The sequence below is a fragment of the Cervus canadensis genome, chromosome 14, assembly GCF_019320065.1.
Source record: "Cervus canadensis isolate Bull #8, Minnesota chromosome 14, ASM1932006v1, whole genome shotgun sequence".
Lineage (NCBI taxonomy): Eukaryota > Metazoa > Chordata > Mammalia > Artiodactyla > Cervidae > Cervus > Cervus canadensis.
Genome location: NC_057399.1, coordinates 7,093,403 through 7,103,356, shown reverse-complemented (window position 1 = coordinate 7,103,356; position 9,954 = coordinate 7,093,403).

Sequence of the window (9,954 nt, the reverse complement as noted above, 5' to 3'; positions counted from 1 at the left end):
CCTTTGACATGCATCTTAGCTCTCTAACCTGAATTTCCCTCAGGGGCACTGACAGAGGGGAACTGCAGTGGCTGATGTTTTGATGGTGGGCAACATTCATTCTTTAAAAAAAAAAAAAAAATTAAATTTTTACTGTGGTATAGGTGTTTTACAATGTTGTGTTATTTTCCTCTGTACAACAAAGTAAATCAGTTATGTATATATATTACGCCCTCCCTCTTGGACCTCCCTCCTACCCACCTTCAGTCCAGCCCCTCTAGGTCACCACAGAGCGTGGGATTGAGCTCCCCGTGTGATACAGCAGGTTCCCACTCGATATTTGACACATAGCAGTGTATATACATATATATATATATATATATATCAATTTCATTCTTGTAATTCATCCCCTGCCCCCTCTGTGTCCACATGTTTCTTCTCTACATCTGTGTCTCTATTCCTGCCCTGGAAATAGGTTCGTCTGTACCTTTTTTCTAGATTCCACCTATAGGCACTAATATATGATATTGGTTTTTCTCTTTCTGACTTATATCACTCTGTATGACAGTCTCTGGGCCCATCCACATCTCTACAAATGACCAGTTTTGTTCCTTTTTGTGGTATTCATTCTCAACTGATGAAATGGCAGGCAACAGATTTTAGTCTGCAAAGGGGAAGAAGAAAACAGGCAAAGCTAGCCTTCAGGGCCAACCCTTCTCACTGTCTGTTCTGTCCTGCACATCTGCCCACAATAAGAAGAATATTTAAAATGCCAATGATTCAGTCTATAGCAGACCAGACGAGTTGAAACTACAGTCCCGCATTGTCTGGGTATGTAGGAAACAGGGTGGAGTGAGGAAGTGTTCCCGCCTTCCAAAGGCCACAACCCAGGGGACAGACAGGATGAACAGGTGGAGAAGTTATATGAGGACTGGTTTGAAATATATCTAATATAGATTTTTGTCTAACTGATTTGTGGGTAAAAGAAAATACTGTATTTTCTACAAACTTATCACTTACTATTTCAGAAAAATAGGATTCCTCTTTCAAATAATGCTTACTTTTCAAAGTGGTAATGTTGGGGAACCACTGACCTAAACTGCCTACCATGGCCAGGCAAGATAATAAACCCTTGCATAAGTTATCTCACAATAGGAGGTCCTGATAAGGAACACAAAACTAATAAGCTAACACCAGCCAAAAAAATTCAGGAGGGGCCAAAAGGAAGGTGACACCAGCCTATAATATGTCCTGCCAACCTCTCAGAGACCTTTGCACTGGAATCAGTCTTTGCTGAGAGAAGTACACGCCACCAGAAAGGACCCTGAATCAGACAGAATCTGGTAGAAGCACAACATGGAAACTAAGCCCACACTCCCAGAAAACCTAAACTGTGAGCCACGAGACAGGGCAGTTCTCCTAGGCTCCCTTCTGCTTTTCTCCACCCAGGAACCCCTTTCCCATTAAGTCTTTTGCTTTGTCAATATGTGTGTCTCTCTTTGCAGTTCATTTCCAAGTATCAAACAAGAGCCCACTCTCAGGCCCTGGAAGGAGGACCCCCTCTGGAAACAATATATATATTTTTAAATTTTTACTAAACAGTTTTATAGTCTATGCTGTATCATCTATTTGATGGTATTATGGAATCTAGAAAATATGAAGATCTAAGACTTTTTTCTGGCCTCAAGAGCAAACATTTATTTTGGGGAATGAATGGGGAAAATAAGAAAACAGTATCTACGAATGTGATGTTTAATAATAAAAAGAATCATTGGGGGATGGGAATGGGGAAAGAAGTAAGCCTAGCGTTTTTAGTTGAAGAAAGAGATGTGGGGATAGATGTGGGCAATGCTACAACGCTGTGGCTGTCCCTGCTGTGGAAGGCAGATTGCTTCAACTGAGAAATGACTGATAAAGTCAGGACATGCAGTTGCTTGATCACCTAGTTTTAAACTCTATGATAGATGTTGACATAATTAAAAGAAGAGACTTCAGATCTTTTGGAACATGAAACCATCCAGACAGTGAAGGATCTTGAAAATATGAAGGTTAAATGTTGGCATCCGGGAAGAGAGAGAAATTCATGAAGAGAGGGAGGGAGGAGGAAATGTCCCTCCCCAGCTCCTATGCCATCCCCACGTCCAGAGGGAGTGATTGGCTAAGGGATTCCCTGGCTTGTTGGAAGAGAGTAGAGGGTCAATGAGGAGATGTTCTGCATGTTTTGTTTTGTTTTTTTAATTTATTTATTCTTGATTGGAGGATAATTGCTTTACGACATTGTGTTGGTTTCTGCCATACATCAACATGAATCTGTCACAGGTATACATATGTCCCCACCCTCCCGAACCTCCCACTCACCTCCTACCCCATCCCACCCCTCTAGGTAGTCACAGAGAACTGGGTTTAAGCTCCCGCCAAATTCCCACTGGCTGCCTATTTTACATATGTTAATGTATATGTATCGATGCATGTTTTTAACAATGATTTCTGCCTAAGACTGAATGTGTGAGAATCACTTACGGGTCAGAAGGACAGCATGCTTGCAAGCTGTGTCTTCTCCTCAACTGGCCTGTCTACAGTGACATCAGGTTTAGGGAACAGCTCAAAGTCCCAAAATAAAAAACAAGTAAGTAATGTCAAAGGCACAAGTGTACAGATCTCAGCGGGATACATCATTTTACAGCCAGTGCTACGAAAAGTAAGCAATCAAGTGATACAGACCACTTGATTAATACAGACCACAATGGGGAGGCATTTGCTCTACTTTGGAAAATTCTGCTTGCTGCCATCACTGAAAATCGCACAGGGGGGAGGAACATTAGACACACAATTGTTTGTCATTCTAGAAAACCTCAGCACAAAATCAAAAGCAGAAGAAAACAGTCATACTATTGAATAAGCATTGAACCACAGATCACAGGCAGGGTGGTAACAACATTGGACATTGTGAAGAAATGAAAGAAAATCTAACCCTTTCATACAACTGGGCAGCTAAGACCCATTATGTACATGATCTCAAGATAGATGGTAATTCGCCCTCGAGTTATTGGACTGGACAGCACCATTTGTCACACATAGTTCATCCTAAATTCACTTGATAATTGGGGTGGCCATCTGCGTTAGCTAATTGCCTTTATCCAAAGGAAAAATAAACTTTTCACGTCTTTATGGCAAGAAATAGTTTAAAACTTGCAGACAGTCAGTTAGGTTCTTGCCCTCCTGCTGAGACTGGGATCTAGGGGCATAATCTTTGAAACAAAGAGCTGGCTTCTGGGTCATTGAGAAAAACTCTTGGAGTGTAAAAGTAGCAAAAGGCTTGATGAAGTTTTAAAAGGGTTTTACATACATCTCAGAAGGACAGAGAAAGAATTTACATTTAGAAGTTTTCTAAAATAAATGCTCTAAAATAGTGGGGGTGGGGGAATTGATTTTCCCATTTTTTGCACCAAGAACAACTAATTTTTAAAAAATTTGTTTTTGCCCTTGTAACAGGACATTTCCAGAACCTAAGAGCCCCCAAGCATGTTTTCTTTGCCCTATGATTAAAAACGTAATCATTTTTAAGTTTGCTGCCCAAATTTAAATATCAGAAGATTGCCCATGAAATCCAGTCTTTCTGCATCTCAGGAGTCAGCTGTAGTGAAGATTAAAATATTGATGTGTTGTCCTACTGTTATTTCAAAGTGAATTTATTTGCAGTTAATGAGCTAATTATTAGGGCTAAAATCTACATTGTACAGCACCAGGGATGATGGCATTTCTAGATACTAGTATAATGATCGTTTATTGAGCACGTGTCATATCCCATGCTGTTTTAAGCATCTCTTCGCTCCTTTGGGAAGGAGGGTTTTCTGTCCCAGGGCTATGAGGGTGCTAAACCCGGGCCAGTGGGCAGAAATGGTTGACAGCATTTTACTAGTCACAGATGCACAGCCTTGGGGAGGAGGACACTGAACATGCCATGCCATGCAGGACCATGTGGGGAACGCGCTTGGGAACATGTCCAGGCTTGCTCTGCTTGCCACAGGCCAGGCCAGTAATTCTGAGAGACCAGGTATTGAGGCAAAGAATATGACTTTATGTGGAAATCCAGCTGACTAAGAAGGTGGCAGACTAATATTTCAAGATAGCCATCTTACTGGGGTCTGGATACCAGGTTCTTTAATAGAATAGAGATGTGGGGAGCTGAGGAAGCAAAATAAAATGCCCATTAACCTTGCAAATATCTCCTAGGATGGTGGGCCTTGGGGAGGGGATGTGTAAATTTCTTCCTTCCTGCCCTCCACAGGTGTACAGGGTCTTGAGCAAAAGCACTTTGGTTTAATATTCAGGCAGAGGGACAGGGTTCCTAGAGGCAGGCCATTCTGTATGAACAATATCCTTTCAGCAAAAAAAAAAAAAAAAAAAAAAGCAATGGAAAGCAAAGGTTAAAGTAAAAGAAACAGATATAGCAAGCAGTCAGTTCTTCCCTCTAACAGTGAGCAACCAGGCTGTGGGTGGCAGGCTTTGTAGCGTCAAGAGGGTGGGCTGCCCCCAATTCCTACAGGAGAATGTCACTAGCTAGTTGGAAAAATCCTGTGAGCTAGTAAGGAGCTGAAGGCTGGGCCTCAGGGCCAAGCAGGCATCATACCTGGTCTGTTAGGTAAGGAGGGATTTTGACTAGGAAACTTTGTCAACAGGAGCAGAGTATGGAGGGGAACTGTGGTAAGATCTTGCAAAATCCTCTTAGTTTTACATTCAGTTGATAATAATAATTTTAGACCTATTCCCACACAGGCATATTGACTATTTCACATTCATAACACTTCTATGAAGTAGTGAAAGGTTATTGCTGAATGATAAGATGCCAGCATTCTTGGCCTCCAGAGGAGACGAATTCAGTCTGGGGCCAGAAACGAGGCTGGATCGCTCAGAGCTTTTGTGTAATAAAGTTTTATTAAAGCATAAAGGAGATAGAGAAAGCTTCTGACAGAGGCAACAGAAGGGGGCAGAAGGAGTGCCCCCCTGCTAGTCTTTAGCTGTATGTTATATAGTCACTTGCAGTCTGTTAATGAAAAGAAAGGAATGTCTTAAAATTCAGAATGGCACCAGGCCCCTCATCCATAAGCTGCATTTTGTGATAATTTTGGCACCAGATAATTCATCCCAGGCCATAAAATGATTGACTTGAATCTTGTAGAAGGGCAGATTACCACACAAATAGTTTCATTTACATAGATTAGGGGAACAATATCTGAGTATAACATACTGGTTTGTCAAGTAGTTTGAGCCATTTGGTGGAACTTAGAGTCTGGGGTAAATGCATAGCACATTAACATAGCTTTAAGACAAACATTTCCATAAGAAGAATGTGTTGGTTAACTCAAGGTTTGAGAATAGTTGGCTTCAGGTGAAACCAGGTGTCATGGCAACACAGCATTTTAAGAGAAACCTCCTTTTAAATTTGTATAGAGAAGGAAAAAAAATATCGCTAGTTTATTTTCTTCTGCCACTTAAGAGAGATAAAAATGTCTGACACTTGCAGCCTATTTCCTCCCTTTGGAGACCCCTGGCCTTCCTGCCTGTTACCCTCTCAGCAGTCCTGTTCTTATCCCACTTTACAGATGGGAAAATTGAGATTCTGAGAAGGGAAGTGATTTAACTACCATCACACAGCTAGACATAGCCGAATGAGTCTGGTTCCAGGGCCAGGGCCCTCACTGCTACCCAGTAGTGAAAGTGAAGGAATATTTTTATAGATTCTTTAGTGTTAAGTGGTAACACAATCTTTTAAAATGTTATAAATACAAATAAATAAAGAAAAAATAGAAAAACTGTCCTTGCCTGTTGCATTGAAAAGATTTCCAGAGTAAGGTGTTTTATTTCCAAAATTGTTTTGCCTCTTTTGAACAAAGATCTGCATTGGACAAAGCCAAGAGCTGATCTATGAATGGTTCAAGGAATAATTATTCCATGATGTAGTAGTGCCTTAAAGCAACTCTCAGGAAAAATTGAGGAAGTCTTTGAAATAAAAAAGATTACTGGGTGTCCTGTCTAGCACATTTTGAGTTATCTTCATCTTTCACTGTCAGGTCTATTTTCCAGCTCTGCAAGTTGTAGAATTTTTATAGAAAAGCAAGTTTTCTTATCCTTAGAAAAAGAAATTGGTCCCTAGAAATGTGATTGAGTATTATCATGTGGATATTGAGCAACTTTGCATCTATTTTGTACATCATTTTAGCATTCCTGATGGCCTACAAATATATGTGTTTGAATTTTTCTTTTAACTACTTGTAGCACTTTACTTGCTCCCTTGTGCTAAATAAAATCTTTAACACACTTTTGTTTTGTATTTATATGAGAATCATGATCTGCCTCTTTCTTTTTGTAAGAGTGTCACTTTTTTTACACAATTTTAATGGCTATCCTCTACATACAGTTATACAGAATATAGCCAATATGTTGCAATAAGTTTTTTAAAAAGTACCTTTTAACACAGCTAACAATATTAAAGCATTGCCTTTGTAATTAAAATTGTATGATACAACTTTCTGATTTGAATTTAAATTATATTTGTGTGAGAAAACATTAACCTGTGGTCTATCAGAAAGCTTGTTTCTATTTGGTATTTTAAAAAGAGTTTTCAGTCAGTCAGTCAGTTCAGTCGCTCAGTCGTGTCTGACTGTTGCGACCCCAAGGACTGAAGCACGCCAGGCTTCCCTGTCCATCACCATCTCTAGGAGCTTGCTCAAACTCATGTCCATCGAGTTGGTAATGCCAACAAACCAGCTCACCCTCTGTTGACCCTTCTCCTTCTGCCTTTAATCTTACCCAGCATCAGGGTCTTATCCAAGAAGTCAGTCCTTCACATCAGGTGGCCAAAGTATTTGAGTTTCAGCTTCAGCATCAGTCCTTTGAATGAATATTCAGGACTGATTTCCTTTAGGATGGACTGGTTGGATCTCCTTGCAGTCCAAAGAACTGTCAAGAGTCTTCTCCAACACCACAGTTCAAAAGCATCAATTCTTGGGCACTCAGCTTTCTTTACAGTCCAACTCTCACATCCATACCTGATTGCTGGAAAAATCACAGGTTTGACTATACAGACCTTTGTTAGCAAAGTGATATCTCTACTTTTTAGAATGCTATCTAGGTTGGTCATAGCTTTTCTTCCAAGGAGCAAGTGTCTTTTAATTTCATGGCTACAGCCACCATCTGCAATGATTTTGGAGCCCAAGAATACAAAGTCTGTCACTGTTTCTATTGTTTCTCCATCTATTTGCCATGGAGTGATGGAACCGAATGTTGAGTTTTAAGCCAGCTTTTTCACTCTCTTCTTTCACGTTTATCAAGAGGCTCTTTAGTTCCTCTTCACTTTCTGCTGTTAGGCTGGTGTTATCTGCATATCTGAGGCCATTGATGTTCCTCCCAGGAATCTTGATTCCAGCTTGTGCTTCATCCAGCCTGGCATTTCCCATGGTGTATTCTGCATATAAGTTAAATAAGCAGGGTGACAATATATAGCCTCAACGAACTCATTTCCCAATTTGGAACAAGTTTTAGTTTTCAGAAATAAATGTCTAAGAATCAGTAAGTGAGGTACAGGGGAAGAAGAAGTTGGTTTTTAGGAAGCGACAACAACTGTCTTGTCAAACTGCATAGCCTGATGTTTAAAATCTGAGTGGCTCGTTATTTGGTGTCCCCACATAAATTAGTTCAGAGGAAGAAGCTAACTCAGATGTGTTGGCTCCCTGCAAAGTTCTCTTCCTCTAGAGTAACTAAATGCACTGGGGAACCTCTGGGCTCCTGGCTCAGAGCTGCTTTCCCAAGTCTCTTCCCAGGGCAGGGATCTCACTTATAGGGCCACAATAAAGTTGGCTAAAAGGTGTCCTTGGGCTTCCCAGGTGGTACAGTGGTAAGGAATCTGACTGCCAGTGCAGGAGACAAAGGCTCTATCCCTGAGTCGGGAAGTTATCCCAGAGTAGGAAATGGTAACCCTCTTCAGTATTCTTGCTTAGAAAATCCCATGGGCAAAGGAGCCTGGCGGGCAAGACTGATCCTGCAGGTGCAAAAGCAATTTAAATATACTCTTTGGTTATTTTTCATTTTAATTTGGTTTTAAACTTACAGAGTAAAACAAAGAATGCCTCCTCTCTGTATTATTATTGCTCTTCTTTGCTTGTTTCCTAAATTCTGAAATTGTTGGACCCTTTCCTCTGAAATACTTTATTCTGTATTTCTGAAGTGTATGGACAATCTCTTACACAATGTTCAAAACCAGGATGTTTAACATGGATACCGTACTGTCCTCTAATTCACAGTCCTTATTTAAATGTTATCAGTTGTACCAACAATGCCCTTCATACATATTTATCTTCCTGTTTCAGGACCAAATTCAGGATGTCAGATTGTCATTACCCTTTTTTTGTTATTTAGTCAATAAGTCATGTCCAACTCTTTGCGACCCCAGGGGCTATAGCCCACCCAGCTCCTCTGTCCATTGGATTTCCCAGGCAAGAAGAATACTGGAATGGTTTCCATTTCCTTCTCTGGGGGATCTTCCTGGCTCAAGGACTGAGCCCTCATCTCCTGTGTTGGCAGGCAGATGCTTTACCACTGAGCAACCGGGGAAGCCCCATTACCCATTTACTTTCCTTTCGCTGAGAACAGTTCACCAGCCTTTGTTTTTCTTTCTTGATCTTACCATTAGTAATGATTACAGGCCAGTCATTCTGTAGAACGTCCCTCATTGCGTGATTGGCTGATGTTTGTATAACTAGATTCATGTTATATATTTTGAAGTAAAAACAAAAGTGATGCTGTGTCCTACTCCAGTACTTCATTATCAGGAGGCACATGATTCCAATTTGTTCTCTTATTGATTACTTGCTTGGGATAAAATAACTCTTATTTGTTTCATGTATAAAATAGAAAAAGTTTTAAAATTTCATGATTTATCATGTTCTTCAGAAACAAAAAGTGGCCCCTTGACACCAAAACTGGCATTTGGTGAAAGAAGTCAATTTATCACTTTTCTGGAGAACTTCATGGACAGAGGAGCCTCACGGGCTACAGTCCATGGGGTTGCAAAGAGTCGGACATAACTGAGCAACTAACCACCATATTCTCCACACCACCAGTGTGGAGAATATGAACCACAGAGTAATATGGGAAAGGAATCTAAAGTCGAGTGGATATATGTGTATGTATAACAGATCTATATTGCTCTACACCTGAAATAACACATTGCAAATCAACTATACTCCAATGAATATGTAGAAGAATAAACATAGAGTAGGTGACATTGTTTTTTACTATAATCAGAATTTTTTTCTTTTACAAACCTGGAGTCTTTATTTACATGTATCCTTCCTTATTTCCTTCTTTTCTTCCTTCCTGTCTCTTTTTATCTCTCAGTCTTTTTTGCTTTATAGCTATTTTTTCAAAGTAAAATGCTCTTAATATACAACTATAAATTAATAGTGCCACTTGTTGCCTATATATATACACAAATCAAATGCAATATGAATGTATTGTAATGTATTGTTGACTCTTCTGAAGTTATGTTTTTAAAAACACTTCCTAAGTTCTGTTGATCTGCCCTACATTTACCTTGCAAAGACAAATAGTGGCTGTATTAGCTTTGATTTAAGATGATCTATTTCATTGTGACTTGATCTGAGAAGCAATGAGTATTTAGTCAATATGTATAGTGTAAGACAATGATTTCACTGTGAAAGTCCAATGCAGCAGATTTTTCTATTTTTATAAAATATTAATTTAAAATAGTCAAATATACTTTGCTTCCAATAATGTGTAGAATAATAAAATTAGCTTTCCAACATACCATTTTGAGCATATTAAAGAACTAGGCAGTCATAAAATTTTATGCAAATAATGATTAGGAGCCAACTCATAGGATATTATATATGACATACCTAAAAGTGAATATACATTGCATTTAGCTTTCAGATGGCATCTGGGAATAAATTTCTG